At 33.9% G+C, this 21,874-nt stretch overlaps 1 protein-coding gene across 3 annotated transcripts in view; it reads right to left on the reverse strand.

Moving 5' to 3' along the window:
• LOC149793247 (uncharacterized) overlaps nucleotides 1-21,874 on the reverse strand; it is a 68,190-nt gene that overhangs the window by 37,750 nt on the left and 8,566 nt on the right. For 2 of the 3 annotated variants that reach the window (XM_089967208.1, XM_089967212.1), the window contains exon 1: nucleotides 2,950-3,053. The gene's annotated coding sequence lies outside the window, so the exon portion shown is untranslated. Of the gene's footprint in view, nucleotides 1-2,949; nucleotides 3,054-17,176; nucleotides 17,235-21,874 lie in introns of those variants that run through there. The other variant, XM_089967210.1, reaches the window with a different exon arrangement.

Below are 21,874 nucleotides of genomic sequence, written 5' to 3' on the forward strand. Positions count from 1 at the left end.
TTGTAATTCCATTCTATATATTTTAAGTTTGAAGAGTACATTTGATGTTATCTCCATGATTTAGAATCTGTACCTTGTTAGGCATCGTCTTGAAATAAAATCCAAACCTCTTAAAACTGCCATCCTTGCTCTAATTATGAATGTTAGGAAATATCTCATTCAGAACTATTACAGACTTGAACTGAAAGCAAGACTAAATACGCTCCGACTAAAATTAAAGTTAGTTAAGCAATAGGTGTTGTTGTTTATATATTTTCAACATATCTAATTTATTTCATCAGTTAATAAAGGGATGATGGATTGTCTGAAGTAGCATAATCATTAAAAAATAATGCTTGTCAAAATTGCCCGCATTTGTATACTTTTACCAGAATTGACTGAGCAGTTCCATTTGCCATAAACATTTTTCAAACATAATTTATGGCTTGCATAACATAACACATTTCAAGTCCCATATGATTGATCTGTTACATCAAATAACGGTTTGAACAGAAACAAATGTGTCACAAACGTAACCGATAAGTGGCGGTAGCCCAGTTGCTAGAGCATTGGAATCGAAATACAACAGTCGCGGGTTGGCCGGCTGCCTCGACTTGTCGTTATGAACGGCACTTAGCAACCAATTGTTTGTTTTGACATAATCAATAATATGTTGAAAGTATCGTTAAATATCATATACTCATCAAACCAAACAAAGTAACTAATCGAATGCATCAACTATTGTGTTATGTCTTCATGAAGGAAAATATGGGTCAATTTGTAACACTAAAAATTTATGCTGTAATTTGATTACTTATCTGTAATTATGCTTGAAAAGAATAAGGTGGATTGTTATGAGCATGTTTCCAAGAAAGGTCGTTAATTATTGCTGGAAACGTCACGATTTGAAAATGAAATATAGTTTTATATATTGTGCATGAACTATCCAAATATTTTAAAATATACAAAACCCCAGGAAAATTGGAGCAGATAAAATATTCTAAAATTAAATTAGACTTCATTTGTGGGTACTGTCACAGATTCAGAATTAATAATTGTGACTCGAGTCAATGTGGTCTTAATTATGGTACATCAATAATCATTGTTAAGTGATACAATGCTGTATTGTTACTGCCTGCACCCGAATTAGGTTACCTTTTACATATAAACGTGTCTGTTTTGTAAGGCATATACATTTTTTGTGTTACTTTGATCTTTTTTTCAGTTTTAAGTTATTCATTATTTTGGATAGTGTTGCTTTCTTAGCCAAAATAGAATTATTTAACGTTCTATCTATGGCATTGTTTGTACATGCGTTTATGTCTTTTGTATAATCTTTTCTGACTGATGAGGAATATGTCAAAACCTAGGGAAGTTTTTTTCCACCCACCCGCTTAGTCGTTACAATACATCTTCCCAAACGACAAATTGTAGCGTTTTAAAAGACAGTTATGTCTGACTCGTCAAACAAGCTCTAAAATGGTTTTTGGAGCAACAGGCTCTGTCGTAAAATATTGCTTTAAAGTTCGGATCCCATCCTCTTTTAAATCAAAGATCTTTAAGAACTGACGCGTGTAATAAATGCAACAATCTGGGTGAACACTGTCTTAGCATTTAGTATTCGTTGTATTTATTTAAAGGATATTATTCATACTTCTGAATACGAGAATTACAGGAGTGATTGCATAAGTGCCTGATTGTCTTTATTGTGGCAAAAGTGCTCAGTTAACAATCAAATACTGGAAATTTTGACCCATATAAACTGCTGTATTTACTGTTCATCCTCTCTCAAGAAAAATAAAATGTCGGTTAAACTATGTGGAGATCTTCATCGTGAGTTCACCGTTGATAATAATTTAGATCAACAAAGAAATTTGGAGAATTTGGATGATCCAACTGCCTGCTAAAATCTTTTCTGTACATCCTGATTTTCTCTCTTTGCCTGTTGCACTCTTTGATTTTCTGTATGTATAGTCATGTGTTGTGATGTTGTAAATGGTTATGAGAAACAAATACCTTCAATACGAGTGTTTTTAAAGAAACTTCACCTATTTTATTTTATCAATACGATGATATTTATTTCTTATAACATTATGAGACGTACATAACTTTTATCAATATCGGTATAGTGCCATTGAAAATATTCTTTATTTACTCCAAAATGATCTCCTAATACTTCGAATATCATGACGATCCGTGTCCCGTATTTAGTAATGCATTCAACATGTGTCATGATTGTCAATTCAAGCCTGGCACGATGATAATATTTGTTGCATGGTTAACGCATTTAATTTAGTTTTCACTCTGTGGTTATGTTAGTGAAAACCATTCGCTTGTTTAATAAGTCCTTGAATCTAAAGTCAAAAAATGAAATTGATTTTCTTTCTTACTTCCAGCTGTTTAAACAAAATAGTAATTTAACATGTATACCAGCAATTAATAACTTAATATCTTTATCAAAAACTTAATTATACGACATTAATTTGACGCAGATTCTTACATATAAAATATTATTATTAGTACAATGAATGATTACTTAAATAATACTATTTTCGAACATAGTAATAAAAATGGGAAATATGTTGCAGATGATTGTGCAACGGTATTGTATGTCTTCAGTTATTATTATTCCATGAAGTTAAAAACGTCAGAAGAGTATTATCTAAGTCAACGCATAGAATGTAAAGGAATGTGACAACTGGATTCAAACTCATCATACAAAACAAATAAGGAAAAGTTATCTTGCGTGTCATATTTAGTGATATGTCATGATCTTGACCCTATACATTTCATCTTTTCACCTTGAAAGAAACAACTGACATATGTTAAAGTCTCCGATAAGGTTATAATCATGAGAAAATATTTACCTGAAAAGAGACCGTTTGTGTTAAAACAACACCAAAACAAAATAAGTTAGAAGAAAAGCCAGCATGATTTAGTTATTATTGATATTATTCACGGTATACTCACTATAAATTTTTCAACCGATTGATGAATATAAGTTGCTGGCAGAACTTTCAGAGAGTGGACCCAAGAAAATATTATGCCTCAAAATGGCGCCTGTTTGTTGTATTGTGTTTATACTAAACTGCCTTCCTAGATGTCTTGACCTTGGGTTGTTCCATTTTCTATGTTTTTTTCTTTAGATCAATAACGCCTCACTTGTGACTAACTCCGCCCACGTGAATGATTAAACGTTTCAAACAGTATTATGTTTGTGTTCAAAAATGTATTCCACAAGTTATAAACTTCCTTACTCTTTTAAACTTTTTCATGCTTTGTCATGGATACTAATTGAGTTCCCTCTAAAAAGTAACTGGGATTTCCTAACATAAAGACTCGATCAATTAGAGGTAATTTCCAACGTTGTGATTCCATTATGTATATTTTAAGTTTGAACAGTACATTTGATGTTATCTCCATGATGTAAAATCTGTACCTTGTTAGTCATCGCCTTGAAATAAAATCCGAACCTCTTAAAACCGCCATCCTTGCTCTGATTATGAATGTTAGGAAATATCTCATTCAGAACTATTACAGACTTGAACTGAAAGCAAGACGAAATACGCTTCGACTAAAATTAAAGTTAGTTAAGATATAGCTGGTATTGTTTATATATTGTCAATGTACCTAATTTATTTCATCAGTTAATAAAGGAATGATCGATTGTCTGAAGCAGCATAATCATTAAAAAATAATGCTTGTCAAAATTGCTAGCATTTGTATACTTTTATCAGAACTGGGCAGTTCCATTTTCCATAAACATTTTTCAAACATAATTTATGGCTTGCATAACATAACACATTTTAAGCCCCATATGATTGATCTGTTACATCAAATACCAGTATCTCAAATGTTATGTTAAGGTCTATGCAGGTACGCTACAGATTCTAAACTTATGTAACCTTTACAATTATTTCGTGGCAAGCAATAAAGCTGCCTATTATTGTATGGTGGTGGGTTGGGGATGGTATATACTTACATGACTCACAGATCGTAACATACCACTCAAGCAAAACGACTTAAAACTTCTCCCAGTTCTTTAATGCGTTGTTAAAATAATAAATATGTATGATTTAATGTTTCAAAAATAATTTGAAAATATTTTTCCCATTTGTTCTTGTTTTAATATTCGAGACATGTACGGTTTTGTCTTATTTCAGTCACTTTAGTACACATTTATTTGGTATTTGTACTCAGTTCTCTCAATATTATTTTATATAAGCTTCCACTTAAATATTGAAGGGTGCGTACAATGGGTCATGACGCCACAGGGAAGCTGACGCGATGTTTTCCGTCGATAAAGTAAGTGAATATCTTGATATATAGTTCTGTTTTTTTGTGTTGTTTTGGGCGGTCATTTGAAAAAGAGGAGACCTGGACAATTTTCAAATGAATTTTTATATTAACTCCATACTTCCAATATCTACCAACCCCTATATCTCCGTAATCTTCAAGTGATCATAGATTCAGTATATGATATCACTTCAATTTAAAATCTGTTTTATATTGGATGGATGCTGCTAGATCTGCAGTTGTTTTTGTTTCTTCCTTTTCGTCTTTGTTTGTCTACTGCTAACGATGACAACCAATAGCAGTCACGTTCAATAAGTTAATACTAAACCAGTTTCTGTTTGCCGTGGTAATGCTTTTTCTACATTCGAGGAAGGATACTTGTGTGTGTGTGTGTGTGTGTGTGTTTGTGTGTGTGTGATTTTAGATTTTTTGAACGTAGCTCTAAAATGTTTTCAGTCATATCGTTACGATGTCTGCAGTGTGTCAGTTTATAGTGATGTCTAGAACTGGCGTATGATGCCGCAGACGTGTAGCATGATGTCCCAACCAGTCACATTAACCTGACACCAGGCCATCCAGTCCTAACATTAACCTCTTACTGCTGAGCGCATTGCCAGGTAGCTACTAGTACTATTTTTAAGTGTTCGTTATGGCTCGGTCTATTTTGTGCAGAATAACTTCGTAATATTAGAAATAAAAATTTGACTGACATACAAGGATTAGATTTGAAAAGACACGTGGTTTGACATTTTAAATTTACAAAATGTACTGATTTTCTTTTGCCTTTGAAGCATGATAGGCGATATGATAAAACGATCACATAACCTATACATCCTCATGGTAGTACCCTTACGTATTTTATTGGGTGGGATTTATTCGGACGTGGAGCATAAATGACAATAAACCTTGCTCATCATACCGTTCAGTACTATCTATATCATTGTTTAACATACACTTTAACGTACATTATTCTCTCATACCTCCTTGAAGTATTTGCATTAATCATTTGATAATTTTAATTTTCGGTTATTTGAGAATACTCGTGTTGTTGTTGTTAATTGTTTTATTCAGCTGTTGAACGTGTCCATTAATCCGCGAAGAATATGGGTCATACCAGCCTTATTAAAGAAAGTGTCGAACTGTCTGTTCCTCGTGCAGTCCAATTTTGGAATGTCTTTTAGAAAGCGCCGTGTCACTCTAAAGATACAATGTGCTCAATTCACTAATTTGTTATTTCTTTCCTTCTAGATTACTTCACAGTTTATGAACAGAATTAAAAGAATGGCAACAATCAGCTATTTATTCTGGTTATGATTGGAAAAGTATCCATTTGAATGCAAATAGTAGATTGTGTTGTTGGACATTACGCTATTGATGATGAGCTCTGTAACAAACTCTTTTAAAACAATATTAAAAAGAATGAAACAGTGACCGTTTTACTTCCTGACAGCTGTTAGAATCTTTATATTTACACAAATATAATCAAATTAAGGATGAATTAAAATGGTGGCAGGGACAAAATGATCCCTTTAAATGTTCTTAAATTACAATAACTCCCAGGAACAATAGAAATATGAATAACTATAAATTGTTTGGATAAATAGGAAGTTAGATTTACATATATCGAATGAATCAGAAGCTGTTTGCTGGTTTGAAACCACAGAAAAGGAAAACAGTTTATAACAGTAATTTTAATTTTTATTTCATTACAAATTGTTTGCTAGAGTCTTTAATACTCAAAATATTTATCATGGTTTCATTGTTTCATATAAAGTTAATGAGCCAATACAAATGGGATGAATTTAACAGTAAAGATGAGTACTGAAGATGACTATGTAACAGTAACAGATATTCACAATGTGTAATAAACATGTGTTTTCCCTGTAAAAATAAATAGAATAGATGCTTTATAGGATGATTAGCTAAATATCACTTAGATGTCCCATTTACTCTTACCTTTATATACAGAAACGAACCTAGATGCTGCATTAAACGGAATAATCAGAAGGGACATATATCTGAACAATGACCGCTCCCTATAGAATGGGGATTCTAAAATAGGCTCGATGCGTGACCATGAATATTCTAAGAGTCTACTGATTGGAATGAACCCTTTTGCCGTGGGTTGTGACCCAAGTCGGTGGAAGAGATTAGCCTGGTAGTTGAGATGCTGCAAAACGCTACTACTTTGGTCACAGCATTGTCCAGACGAGTGATCAGAAGAACCCTATCTTTTCAGTCGGATTTTCAGTCCAAGCGTCAGGGCTATCTTAAAATTTATTTGGTTTAACGGATGATTAAAGAAACATACATTGTTCATTGAACATCTTATGGAGTTATAGAAACGGCAATAATTTCTCGGTGTTAAATTAAATGAGGAGAATCAAAAGCCAAGCTATCACCTTTCGTTATCTCTAAGGCACTTAAGGACTTGGCTGCAGTCCAAGGTTGCAAAAGACCTTATATCCAATACATTAATTGAAGAATGGAGCAGGAAAACTGATGACGTTGATCTGCTTCGCTCAAAGCGGTTAATGGACACAGCTTACGGAATTCCACAATAATCTGTTAACATCACCCATTAGATTAGTGCGGTCTGGACTTTGATGGTTGCATTGAAACTGAGATGATCAAAAATTTAATCTCTCATAAGTCTCTTAAATAAAACGAATCAACATTTGATTCTTACAAATAATTCATTGTGCTTTTCTAATGTATTAATTTACCTATATCGATCAGAGGCGAGTTTTTGAATAGCTCATCCGACCGTATAATTTCCATTCCTTTGTGTTACTTTCACTGAAGATAAAATAGCCAACACGAAGAAGGTTGCAAGAGGAAACCAGCCTGCATCAGATGCGGATATGAGTGTCAAGATGGTACGTCCCGCTTCCCTGATGATGCAAAGTTTGTGGAAATCCTACGTCATCTCAGCGAAGGAAAAGATGAAATTAAAACACTTCATCAGTTTCTATCTGTACCAATATAGTGTATGGCTAAAGGGTGATACAAAGTTAACAGCTTGACACCTCCAAAAACTCCCCCTGTTTGAAACTACCCAAATTTGCAGTAAAGCAGAAATGGCAATCTACCCTTCCACCAATATGAGAAATGCGAAACCAAACGTTACCGTATAATGAAATGAAACAAAATCATATATAAAAATTTAAAAACACCAGCAGCAAACCACTAGAATCAGTGGGCGTAATAACAGATCTGGTCCATCAAAGGAACAGCAGAACCATGGAGCCACTTCGTATACATGATTAAAACGAAATAAAGATAGAATTAAGTAATCCGCTTGATTTCTGAAAGGATCTGGCAATCATATTTAGTGCTAAATCAGGAGATTATGGACACTGGATATCCCTCTAATGTCTCACCATGGACAACTCCCAGAAATTTCAACTTTCGCTACCTCCATAAATATGAATAATATCATAAAAGATGGAATTTAAGATGCCTGAAGACTAATATTGCTGATACAAACCTTCTAATTAACGAAAATGACCCACGCAACTCTCCGCCTCTTGAAAATTTCTCCAAGGAAAACTGTAGAGTAAGTCTTACAAATTTTTTAACCGTCAACAACAGTTTAAAATACAGCTTAGTTTTTTGGAGAGGTGTCCATCATCATAAATAATGAAACTACTGTCCCAAACTGTCGTTTTAAAAATACATATAAGGTCGCTGAAGTAGCCTCGATAGTTATAAATAGCAAATCTCATCGTCCAAACTATTCTTGATATGCATTATATGCTATAGTAGTTTTTGTGACCATGCACACATCTCTTTTACTCTGCTCAATATATCTCATTCGAACGACGCCATCAACCAAACTGAGCCTGCCCCATCTTACTGAATAGTTGCCAAGAGCTTTTGTTTCATCTGGCGACTTTAACTGTCACTATACACATTGGCGCCGTTAAAACATCAATAAAAGATGGAAGTAGTTGGAAGTATCCTTCAAACACAATCTATCCTATTTAACTGGCAAAGTGTACACCTACCTGCATACTGTTACATGATCTCAAATGTTGGTGGACCTGGCCATCTGCAGTCTGCCTTTTTTGCTTGATATTTATGACAGGCACTACATGATCCATTATTCACAATTGTAAAGGGCTAGAGAAAGGAAGGTATTGAATAAGGCAGATTTGTAAGCATTTCAATCCCTATGAAAATCGAATTTGAGAGCAGATATTATCCATACCATAGTAAATCCAATACTCTTTTAACTAAGATACTGCCCGACTTTGTTGGAGATACAATATTAAGGCATCTGTGATTTTGATGATTATTTTAATGAACCTAACACAAGCAGAAAAAGGTCCGTCAACATTTCAGCTCGAATACAACAGCAAAAATCTAAATAAAAACTGTACTATTAGAGACAACAAGAGGAACAAAATTTAGACACTGCATCTCTAAATTAAATGGAATACGGTAGTAAAACTCTCGGACAAACGTAAACATCGCTGTATCAAGGACTTAAATCTGATGAAATAGACACTACATTGCAAGAACGTTTAAATACATTAGCCGAAAGATTCCGCAAAAATTCCTCTCAGGAGAACTATTTTGAAGACTTTAGCCGTATTGCAAGCATAAAAGATTGGTTCCTTTACTTTTTAAATCTATTCACAATATATACTATCAACTTCTGAAACAACTATTGAATACAGATTGTAATACGCAGCTTAAAAGATTATAGACAATTTGAGAAACTGGCAACTTCAAGCCTCTCATGCGCGAAGCAGTCACGGTACTAGTACCTAACCCTGAAAACGATCATACAGACTCTTCCAAGTACTGTACCATATCACTTACAAGCTGCATGTGAAAAACCTTGGAACGACTGATAAATGATAGACTCATACGTTGCCTTGAGTTTAGCAAACTTCTCAGACCATCGATGTGGATTCGGACACCAGAGAAGAATAGTTGAATATCAGATGATCTGTAGCTTTCCAAAAGAAAGCGTATATATCATTAGTTGTTTATGACTCTCATAAGGCTTATCACACCATGTGGATGTACTGTATAATGAATTACTTATTAAAACTAGTCTTGATGGGTTAATAAATATCTTAGAAATTTCACAGTTATTGTTGATACTACCATGTCCGCAATTAATCATCGAGTTGCGTTTATACTTAGGGACAGCACATTGTTAGCCTCAGTTGCCAACGTCAGATATAAGTTTAATGATTTAATACTATTATGTGTTATGTACAGTTAGAAGTGAGCAAATAAAAAGGGTTTAAATTGTGTCAATCCCTAGATGCATCTTAATGTTTCTCTTGTCCCTGTTTGTACAGGAACCGTATCTTTATGTATTTTTGGCAGTAAACTAACAATACTTCCACATATTAGATACCTCGAAGATAAACGTCGAAAAAGAGCTAAATTTCAAACCTGTTGTGGCAAACATAGATCGGGTAGCAAACTAGCTGGTATTGCTCCAACTATACTGGATTTTAATAAGATTTAAACTTGAATATAAGTTGATGTTTGACGCATCAGCTTGTAAATCATACCTTCGTGTTACACAACTAGATCCTAGACTTTTGTTACACACTTGGTAACTATTTTGGCCAAAGATTTTACCCTCGATTGCATTTGTTATAAATCCAATATTTTGAATTCTACTACTATTAAATCAAATTGGTATTTACAAATAAAATTATGTCAAAGAAGGATAATACTGAGATGAATCCTTATGGTGAGCTCTTATTTTTTATATAATACATTTGTCTCCTATGATGTTCATTACCGCTCTAATAGTTCGATGCCTGGTTTGATAACGTATGCTCTTTCGGGAAGCACACAGTAGTACCTAGATCGGAAGACATTCAGACTCTAGCACAGTGATTGCGACAATTCTCAGCTGTTATTGAAACGAATTGCTAAATAAAATATATACTGATCATTCTCAATATAAAATATTTTAATTTGTACGTTCAGGAACTATGGTAAGGCCCTAGATCTGGTACTTTATGCCGAGGATAATAAATGTTTTGCTCTAAGGCAAACTATTACATATAGCACGATTCTCAGCAGGTTGAAATCTAACAATAATAGGAAACGAACAAACAAATGAGTGGATGACACTCACTTATCCTAAAGTGTGTATGTCATTGACCCATTGATATAAAAAACATTTCATATTCTATCTGACTTGCACAAAAGTGAAATAATTACTCCAGATTAATTGTTTGAGCGAATTATTGTACTAGACGCAATGTATAATTATTTTTAATAATGCTAGATAAAATAAATGTCTGATATATTGTCTAAGTGACATTTCCTTCTTTAAGATGTTATTGTACCAAATAAGGCTACAGTTTAATTCCTAAGAATTGCATTATTAGTTGTCTAGCCTTTCCCCCTAGGTTAGACGTCTGTTGTATTCAATATAAAGTAACATTTAAGCCTAAACGGAGAATAAGTTATTAATTAATATCAGTGTCTTGGTTTATATGTAGGATAACATATCACACAGGTGTGTGTTGGCATGGTCTGCACACAAAATCAACTCAGTTTATTCTAATAGAACTGTTTTCAGAATATGCAATGTATCAGACGCTGAATGTTTACTTGGATTTGTGCAAATAATTGCTTTACATCAGTAAGGTAGTCTTGATGTATTTAAACATGTACGAAATGCAATGGAGTACACTAAAATGCTTTCCGGAAGAAATAAATATGGGGTGCCGATTCTATGATATCTGATTCCTCTACCTATAACTAACTCCTTTTCAAGTAGTAGTTAGCCACATATATTTTAAAGTAATAAAGCATTACAATGAAAAAGGAAACATCAGAGCTGAAAGTGAATAAAAAAGTCATGCTGGAACAGTTAAATGATCAATGCATGTTATAATTTACAGCCCTCTTGGAAGAAAGGTCGTTAAGTGCGGAAAAGTGCAGTTCGTGAAACCTAAAGATAAAATAAAATTGAAATAATGGGAAGGCGACAACGGAATTTAGTAAATTAAACATGTGACTCAAATTTTTTTACGAATCTAAGTAGTGTCAGAGCACCATGACAAAGATTATATCACTTGACCTTTTTATCTTCGCTCCGTTTTACCTGTAAGAAACGCAGACATAAAGATGTAAGCACGACGCCGTACCTACCCTTCTAAGGAAAAGAAACCATTAAGAAACGATTCGTTGAGAACATTTAATCACATCACTGTCTGCAACTTCACAGTCGCTATTAGTGCTCCCACAAATGTTTTAGACCCCAGCTGAGGTCAGAACAAGACTAATAAAGGAAGTATTAGCAACTGCTTTGACTGGCGCTCTGCATTAAAAGGTTATTGTTAGGACTGGTAGGTCTGGTATCATGGTAATGTGACTTCGTAGGACATGATGCCACATATATTCGGCTTAATGTCTAGACATCACTATAAAACTGCCAACCAGTAGACATCGTAGAGATTTAACTATAAAAAAGCCACGCTAGAAAACTAAATCACACACACAAATATTAAATATAGTAAAATAATATATAAAACGGCGAGAAAAATGAAGTGAAAAGAGGCAAATCAATTTTCGTTGATCAGTATTTGGTACAATTGTTGTAAAATTTAATCGCGGCCAGAAAGAAATGGTACAAAAAGATGAAACATGCAAATAAAAAATAAATCTCAGAATGTTAATTGGTGAAATGTTAGATGACTTTAAATTAGATGGAAATGCACGTAAAAAAGTGGAGTTAATTAGTTTCGCATTTTTCACAGGTACAGAAGAAAAGACGTATATTTGCTTGAATTTTATGGGCTTAACGCCAGTTTTGAGCACATGATATCCTACACAAGGTTTATAGTATATTTGGTGGAAGAAGACCCAGGGAAAATACCGGGAATAACCACCGAACGACTGGAACCAATTGGTAAATTGTCTCCCAAATCAATGCTTGCCGAGCGGACAGAAGTGAAATCTGAGTGATACGTAAAGGGAAGCGCTTGAGATTATTTGGCCGCCCTGGGTATCATTGACGAAGGTTTAACACAAAGGTAAATCCATGAGAGGTATAACATAAAAAGAAAATACAACACGATGATAATCTAAAGAAAGTATCATAAATATTGAGGAATGTGCAAACTGCATTCAATCTGGGTACAAAAATTAGCACTTGAGCAGCACAGTTGATGAAACACATCACCTACACTATTCCCACTTTATTGTTTTCTTTTAGAAACAAAGGCTGAAATCAATTAAAAGTTCAGGAACAGGACAAAACATAACTAAATATTGTGATACTGAAGTTTCAGTTTAGTGCAGATTTTCCTTCCAGGGTTTGTCTATTTAAGATTCGCAGTAGAGTTGAAAAAAGCAGGATGAGATGTCATAATTGACATTGCTCCATGCACTCATTGTGTTTTGTTCCAAACTGTTCATTTAAGATGAGATTTTAGAAGTAGATATTGTGTAATTCTTAATCCTTTAGTCTCTTGATTTTCGATAAGATACACGTTATGAAACTTATTATAGTGCACGTTATTTCACATTTGCAATGCCTGTCATATATTTAGAATTGCATGAAAGTGTGCTGCTCTTTCAGAGAATTTGTACAAATAGTTTAATTGAGAGAAGATATACAAACGTTTATCAAGGTATATGCAGGTTTTCGTTATGTTCTAAACTCTATATTATTTACACCTTGTTCAAGATTATTTATAGGAAAGTGTACTCTGTGGAGAAAGAATATTTTAATGAATATCAACTGTGAAACAGTTTTATTTATCTCCAGTTCAAGCTTTTCCAGAAAAAAAAATAACAATGAGAAAATAACCTTTTTCACCCGTTAAATATACATGTATAAGCTACCCGCTCTTCTCAGATGATGTTAGCTTCAATATATATTCATTATTATGAGATAATACGTAGAAAAGGAAAACAGTAATCAGTATGAAGTGAACGTATTCATGGCGACAGTTGATTAAGTAATTATTTCATAATAACATGGCAGAAAATTACAATAAAGAAAGGACAGGAAATGCATGATATCGAGATAGGGAGAGAGAGAGAGATAAATAGAGTGAGCATAGTAAAAAAAAATATTGAAGATGGTAAAACAAAAAATGTGAAATGATAAGAGATGAATTTCAAATTTATATGACGAGCAGTATTGCTCAAAATTAAATTAAAGCACATGTATTATTTAGTGTATGATTGTTTTATTTGTACTAACGTGGAATAGAAGTCTAAAAATAACCAAACAAATACATGCAGCAATCAGAGTGATAAATCTTTGCAAAATGTGTGCAAAATGAAAATCTAAAGCCGTTAATCGAATATTAAGATACACTTGAGTAAGAAAGGTTGAACAAGATCAGTATTTTTGGTGCAAACTATATCATGTAGTTTTCGCAACGTTAAAATGAGTTGTAACAAAAACAATAATTTGAGCCAACTAGGGAACAGTGAAACAGTGCCGTATGATTACCCTTTTGTCCACTCGATTGATGAATATAGTGTTGATAAATGACATGAAAGAGCAGTTCCGAGAAAATAAAGACAATACAAATTATGCATTTATCGGAATGTATGACTCACGTATCTTTTTTGCGTTTCCTTCTGTAGTAGTAGTAGTAGTAGTAGTAGTAGTAGGAGTATTAGTAGTAGAGTACGTTGCTATGCAGTACATAGTTGCTTAAGAGACCCTGAAATATTTTCGTTTTGGAAACAACGTCAACATATCAGAGTTACTTCAACGAATTCTGTGGACGCAGACATGTAATGCAATTTTCAAAGGCCAATATGTTAGTGTTTGGCCAACGGACTATACTGTGTGGTAATTTGGCCAAATCACGCTAAGTTTCTTATAAATAATCTAACAGGAAATGTTAAAGAGGATGAAAATGATATACTGTATGGATCATTTTTACAAGAACTCTCTCGTCGGTGCTAAATCTGAAACTCCAGTCGCGCGAGATTTCCCCCTTTTGTATCATGTGGTAACTGTTGCAATAGTGATAACATAAAAATCCTTTGAGGTTATAACCATCCAATGCATACAATTGACACACACAGGCTTCGTCGGAAGAATTTCGGTCATTTATTCCAGTTTTAAATATTTTCTGCCAATCAACAACCTTAATTCTATGAAATAGTTTATTACAATAACACCAAACATTAGCAAACGTTTATACAAAAGAGCTGAGTTTTCAATGAGAGTCTCACAAAAGGAAAATACATCTTAGTATTCACTCTTTCTTCTTCAAAGACGTCACATTTCATTATGCTCGAGAAACCAAGAGGTCCCTTTCTGTGTTCGTGAAATCCCATTTTGTAAAGTTTGTTTATCGATTATGAAATAGATAATGTTTCCTCAAGCATTTACATGATATCAAAACAGCAGAAATAATTATGAACAATAAAATTGCCAAGTTACAGAAGCAAAATGAAACACATAACAGTTATTAATTGTGTAACTTCGCTTCGTGGCCTGGTTTTGACGGGAATGATATACCAGGTTTAACTACATCAGCGAAAAACTACAATATTGTTATCCCAATGTTAGCATAATAACTGTACATTTTCAGGCGTGGGTCTTTATAAATGTTATCATTTTCAAAGCTAAAGGTGTGTTATACAAAACTTGTTGATCTCGAATTTCGGATAGACGTGTTTATTAGAAATCTTCAGCGAAAGCATACCTGTCTTGCAAGTTTATTGCTTTAAAGATATGGAGGAAGTTTAAATGTCAATGATGGAAAAAGAGGCGACAAAAAAGAGCAAGTATGAATACAAATCTTTACCGTCTATACAATGCACATCTTTACTTCTATTTCGAAACAAAAGTTAATACATGTTATAAGTTCAGATCAATGAATAATCATTACTAAATAATAATATAGCGATGCTTGTATTCAGTAACACTTTTGACTCTGTTCTGTACACTTCATATTAGTTCAAGAATTGCAACAAAGTTAAGGCAAAACGTCTTACAGGAGAATATTAGGGAACCAGAATCATAATGGACACTTCGTTATATAACCTTTGTATATTTCTCTATTGATCGGTAATTACTGTGCTGATATACCGATTTCATATATGTATGATAAGAAAATAAATACTCATAGCAGTTTATCGTTGTTTTTATATGCAATTGTGTCCAGAATGAAATGTTTTCAATGTAATATAAATAAATAATATCTAAAAAGTGATGCATGTTCAAGCAAATGTGTGCAATATGGCGGTCTTTACGATAGGATTTTCCAAGTATGCGCTGCGAGACCCTACATTTTATATCTATCACAATGAGATAAATCATGCGCTCTTTAAAGTTAAACTAGTTCAAGCCATTTCACATTCATATTACCTGTCGAATTCACATAATTGCCTCAGTTGTAATTTGCGCGGCATAAACAAAAACATATTTTCGATAAAATTCACCACCATATAAACGATTGAACGGATTGATTAATTAAGTAATTATAATCAAATCTATGCTGGTGTTGCTTTGTTCCTTACAATTTACTTTTATTCCAGGATCTATTCATAGGAAAACGCCTTCTGATAAATATGGATATTTTAAGAACTGAAGAATATGTTACTTGTTGATATTTATCAAATATGTCTCAATATGGGTCGTGTATGTGTGGAGAGAACGTTGATTTTGTTCACCTTTTTCTGACAGCATTAACATTACATTATTATTATTATTATTATTATTATTATTATTATTATTATTATTAAATTCCTTAGTACATCAGAAAGGAAGAAATCTGAGTCATATTTCCATTCAATTGTGTAATATGTCTATTAGTTTTCCATGTGAAAGATTGGCAGTTTTTACTATATCACGTTACTTTTACATTTTGGAACAAACTATATCTACATATTAAAGCTGCTTCAATATATTAAATTCAGTTACAAACTAGCAGGAATATTGCAAATTATATTATAAAAGCTATTGAAATTTTTTAAAACAACAAAATTCTCATTGAACCATTTCAAACATATAAAACGTTTGTACAAACGATTCTGAAGCAAATAGCGTAATTAAAACCCAAGAGCAAAACAGCATATGTCATGGGAAACCTTACCAAGGAAAGGAACGGAGATGGGGATTTTCTCTAAAGTATTATGATAATTGCTTGACATAGAGGTATATTCGCCTAGTGGAAAAGTTTTCAATAGATGATTCATTGTACCTAATATATGTTCGCGATCGTATACTACTCCAGAGCCAGTTGATACTTTCCCTCCTCCAGATCTATTTTTCCAGGGTAAATAACTAGAAGGAAATGACTTTCGTACACACGTAATCATCTCGCTATATTCCATTCCTCATTAGTTGCTGCTATACCGTGCACGTTAAATACTAATATATAAGAAATATCAAATAAGAAATGTGTTGAAATGAAGCGAAAATGTGCATGGCGACATTTAGCTAATCAGATCAATATATTATATTTGTGTGTGTGTGTGTGTGTGCGTGTTTACAAAAGGAAGGAAAGTAAAGATATTATATTCAGAGCGGAATTAAAAGGAAAGTACAGATATGGATAATAATCGAAAACGAATCTCAGAATTTTAAGCAGCGGAAACTAAGATGAATATCAAAGCATTTCAACGAATAGTGATTCTCAGAATTAACTGGAAAAAATATGGATCCCTTAGCATGTCCTTTTATGTCTCTTATACAGGTTTGAAGAATCAATATGATGGCAAACAAATACTTGATATTAGGAGAAGGATGAATAGTGAAGTAAATGGTTGTAAGATGAAACTCTAAATCCTGGATCAAAATACTGAGGAACTTTATAATATTATTCGAGCTCTTTAAAAGATAAAGTCACAATGGGGAACATGATCCTTAACTAAACGCCAATACTTGCAAAAACTTAAGATATATGAAAAACTATGCTTCGATACTTACTCTGAGTTCAATATAAGCTCTCCTTCTGATGACTTCCTATTTCAGAATAGGTGCTGACCTGAAACAAAAGCAATGAAGAGATGGGTTAGAACAAAATGTGACATGAACTAAACTTGTTGATGCTGCATCGTTTATACTAACCGTATGTTTCAACTGATAGATGAATTAGGTGCTAATACATCGCCTCAAACAGTAGAACCATGAAAAGATACAAAAAGTATTATTAAGTGATGTTGTCGCTTTTATTGTTCCGCATTTATTCTAATATTATTGCCACGTAACATAAACTAGATATTGTAAGGTATGTCCTGGGTAAATATACATTTTATTCACATTAAATAAACTTCCTGTAAACTGAAACTAGTTAATTTTTTATGACATTATCAATGCCAGTTTCTATGGAAAGAAATGTATGAACGGGAGTTGCACTTTACACGCTATAATGAAAATATATTTGGACTAACTCTGTTAATGCTATGAATGAAATTGCTTAGAAAATATCTCATACTGTGGTTACGTCTATGCAGGTCAAATGCATATTTTCAAACTTCATTCTTACTCAGAATTGACTTGAGACTATTTATGGAAAGTGGCATAAGAGAAGAATGAGTATTTGAATAAAGTAACAGTTGACAAAACAGTCATATTAATCGAATATTAATGACAAAATGTGTCATTATACATGTTTAGTTGGAACAAAGTACAATTTTCCTTCTGGAAAAAAATGGGTCATATTCTGATGCAAAATTGTCAAAAGGCTACCGTTTTCTAGATTAATTTATTATTATTATTACTATGCGTTCCAGTTCAATATTTTAGTGGATAATTTAGTTATGATGAATTTTATGAATATATTTGTTTACTGGAATTAGTTAATTTAAAAAGCAATTTATTTGCTATGTGAATACGAACATTTGATGTGCTCAGTTCTTTTGGTGAATACATTTTGCCAACATATATAATAGACTTTATTACATCCTATGCTGTTACATGCCACAAAATAGTCATCCTCCCCGTATACCTATTCATTTAAAGAACATACTGTAAAAATAATAACGCATATTACGATTTTAGATGAAATCATTGAGTCAAGAGAAACGGGGAGTGTGAAAATAGCGAAAATCTTTTCTGACAAACAAGGAGTACAACTGTGTCCAGAGGCATTTTTATCCTACGTTTTCTAAGAGACAGTTCAAGCTAACTTTTGTTTCAGGGCATATACTGCTGCAAAGCTATTGTATTGTGCACCTTCTTAACTTCGGCTTTCCGATCCAATCAACATGGGAGAACGACTACCTGTTTGTTTGCTACATATTTTGTACATTGTAGAACACTAAGTTAACAAAGGAATGGGGCTCAAAACGAGATGAACAGATACGTGGTGACATGTATTGGCCAAAGTTTATGTATGTTAATTAAGGTATGGAAGATAATCTGACAATATAGAAGAAAGTAAATGGTCGAGAGGGATTAAGTGCAAAGTAAATGGGAGATATTAATCGTAAAGACTTTTCTGAAAATTAATTTACGAAACAAAGGCTGATTCATGTTATACGATGGGAGTACGGAACAAATATTGTTAAACGCTTAATTGAATAATTAATATGATATTGAATACAACGTTACCTTATGACGGCAAGGGATGCTATGACGATTCGGTAATTTATACAAAAGCACTAGGAGTAAAATTAAGACGTCTACTCTCTGTTTGGTGGATTTAGTGTGGTAGATGTCTTGAAGAGGTTATGCCAAGAAAAGCAAACCCCCTTTTGCCTTCACCAGCTATGAATTTGTTTTGTTTAAATTATACCCATAATGGTTGCGTGGTTATTTTATTGTTGGTGTGTTTGTGGTAGGGAATGTATAATCATAAATTGTGTTTACGTACCTTTCGTTTTCAGATGAAGTGTACCTTATATAAATAGAAATAAATTCCAATTATTCAATCAATATTCATATACCCGTCATATGTAACCAATGGCATGAAGCTGAGTTGTTCTTCACTCGGTTTGAATGATAACGCACGCGACAAACTTCACTGAAAAGTGGCGGGAGCCCAGTTGCTAGAGCGTTAAAATTGTAATCCATCTGTTGCCGGTTCGGAACATAGGTGGGTTAATTACCTGCTTTTATTTTGCTTAAGTTATCTAGAGATTTTAAAGTACAATAAAACCCTGGGTTAAACCATTTATTTCAAAGTACACCATTGATTAAATTTCATTAATTTATAAGATGATAGGGTCAGAACTTCAAACCAATATTTACGATGGAACTTGCTGATCCGAAATTTTTTCACAGGTTGCTAGTCGAACTCAAACATGACAGGTTATTTAAACAGGCTACACTGCATCGAATTGGAAACACGTTTTGATGATGAAAAGGGAGAACAAACGTTCTCTAAGTTTCGATATCTTCCTCAGTACACATTAAAGAATATACAAAAGACACAAACGCATGTACACGTAATGGCTTAGATAGCTATGGTGCCAGGAAATGGTACCCCTGGGACATTATAAACCATCCTGTGCAACTGAGACATTTCGGAAACTCTAGATACCCTCATATCCACTAAATGTGACCATTCGATATGAGATATGATCGTTGACAATTCAGATATTGGTATCTGAAATTGGTAGCCCCTAAGATGATGAACTGTTATTTCATATCCTAGAGTCCAGCATGGTAGTTGTGTCAGTACCTGATCAACAATCTCCACGAGAAGGTCAGCTATGTTATTAAGAACGAGCTTTTGCTGGGTCGCCGTTCCTGGAATCTCAACTTCAATATTCTCTGGACGCTAACATACCGGAAATTGCAACTCAAGAAATCTTTCTCTATGAAGTTCAAATAATCTACGCCCAAGTGAATCGAGAACTATTTTCCTCGTTACAACTATCAGATCGTTAGGGTGCCATAAGTTCCAGAAATCATCAATCGAGGTTTCCGGAATTACATTGCGCATTATCTCACATCACGTTGAAGTCTGATCGCTGTTTTAGCTGCTTCGATGGTAACCAACGGCCTTGTGGACTTCTAACATTTCTTCATAAACGTCGACTTTCTTTTTTTAGCCAATTGTGCAGCGATTTCCCTGTAAATTAAGATGGTTTTCCTTGATCGCGGTTGATTTCGTCGACAGCCAATCAAGAAACAGTTTTAAAGTATCTTCGGATACGGCACATATTTCGTCCCAAATGATAATTTTAGGAATATATTTGTCACCCATTCTCGATGGAGTATACGCATTACCGCGCCATCGAATGAAGCTTTGATAAGTATTAGCCTTAACACCCCTCTGTTACATCTCCCTAGCAATCCCGAGAGTTGAGGTTCGCACTAGCATAACGGAATTTCTAAATAATTCTAAAGGATGGATTGTTTTACAAGAACCACAAGGACTATTAAGATAAACCATTTTATGTCGTGAAATGGGATCATGAACCATAACATCAATGACGATCATGATAAGTTATCATTACAGTAATGCATAAGAAGAGGTTTATTATCAGCAAATTCAGAATAATTACGAATTTTGACATTTTTATATTCCCCAATGAGAATTTGCATATAATTTGCATCATGGGATAATTTGTTTACAAGATCTATTTTGATTTACTTATATAAAATGAGTCCGTGAGATTTATCTCAGTATTTGATGTACTAAAATGACGACCAAACCAAAAAACAATAACCGGATAAATATTTTTGGTAAACTCAAAAGATTCAATCTCAGGAAAATCCAGCTAGATCCACTGCCAACGGCATCGGACCGTTAATGGCAACTCTGATATTTCGTGTGCTGGATGACCCAATCGTGAGAAATACAGCTCACATTCATCCACTCCAAGAAAACTAGCGGAGTAACAATCCACCGTATCAGAAATTACATCAACGGGATTGTAAAAATATTATTCAGCACTTCAGCTATGTCGATTCGTGAATCGACGCTGGTTTAAGTTAGCGCCACATGTTTCATCTGCGTATGAAGAGATTCTTCGCGATACAATTTGCAAGACGGTAGTACTAACTGATTAAAGCAACTATCAGTTTAGGATCACTCTAACAGAGCCATACTGAGACTGGATAGTCTTTTCTATTATTATACATTTCCTCAAACTATTGCTGTGGTAAATGCTTCAACAGAAGGTACTTGTCCATAGGTCGCCACGAAAGTCGGTCGCTACCAACGACTTCGCCATTATAAACAAAAACACAAAATAACTTAAGGTATCCACCAAATCCTCGCTTTGCATGGGACAACGTCGCCAACAGCGACAAAGAATCACGTATTTGTTCTTATTGGCGGCGGAACGCTTTCTTTTGTTTTCGTTCCTGGGTCAGCTTTCAGGGTGGACCCTTTCAAGGAATATCACGCACATACAAACTAACAATCAATTCTTCCTTTCAGGTGTAAAATAAATATCAATCTTGGTCTGTCAGTCGGAATCTAATTCGTGAAAACGATGGATTATGACATCGTAAACAAACACGATTAGTGGGCACTGACACAATCAAATGACCCGGGGGACCTCTGGACAAAGGGTATAAAGAACATATGCTTGTTTGCTGAATACAGCCCTCCCGTAGGATTGAGATTTGCCAACAAATTATGCCTGGTAACTACTATTCACGGCGTCATAGACAAGATTTACATAAATCGTCTACGTAATGTTAATTACATGGCGATATATGATGACC

The sequence above is a fragment of the Sinohyriopsis cumingii genome, chromosome 8 (genome assembly GCF_028554795.1).
Source record: "Sinohyriopsis cumingii isolate HCF-2022 chromosome 8, ASM2855479v2, whole genome shotgun sequence".
NCBI lineage: Eukaryota > Metazoa > Mollusca > Bivalvia > Unionida > Unionidae > Sinohyriopsis > Sinohyriopsis cumingii.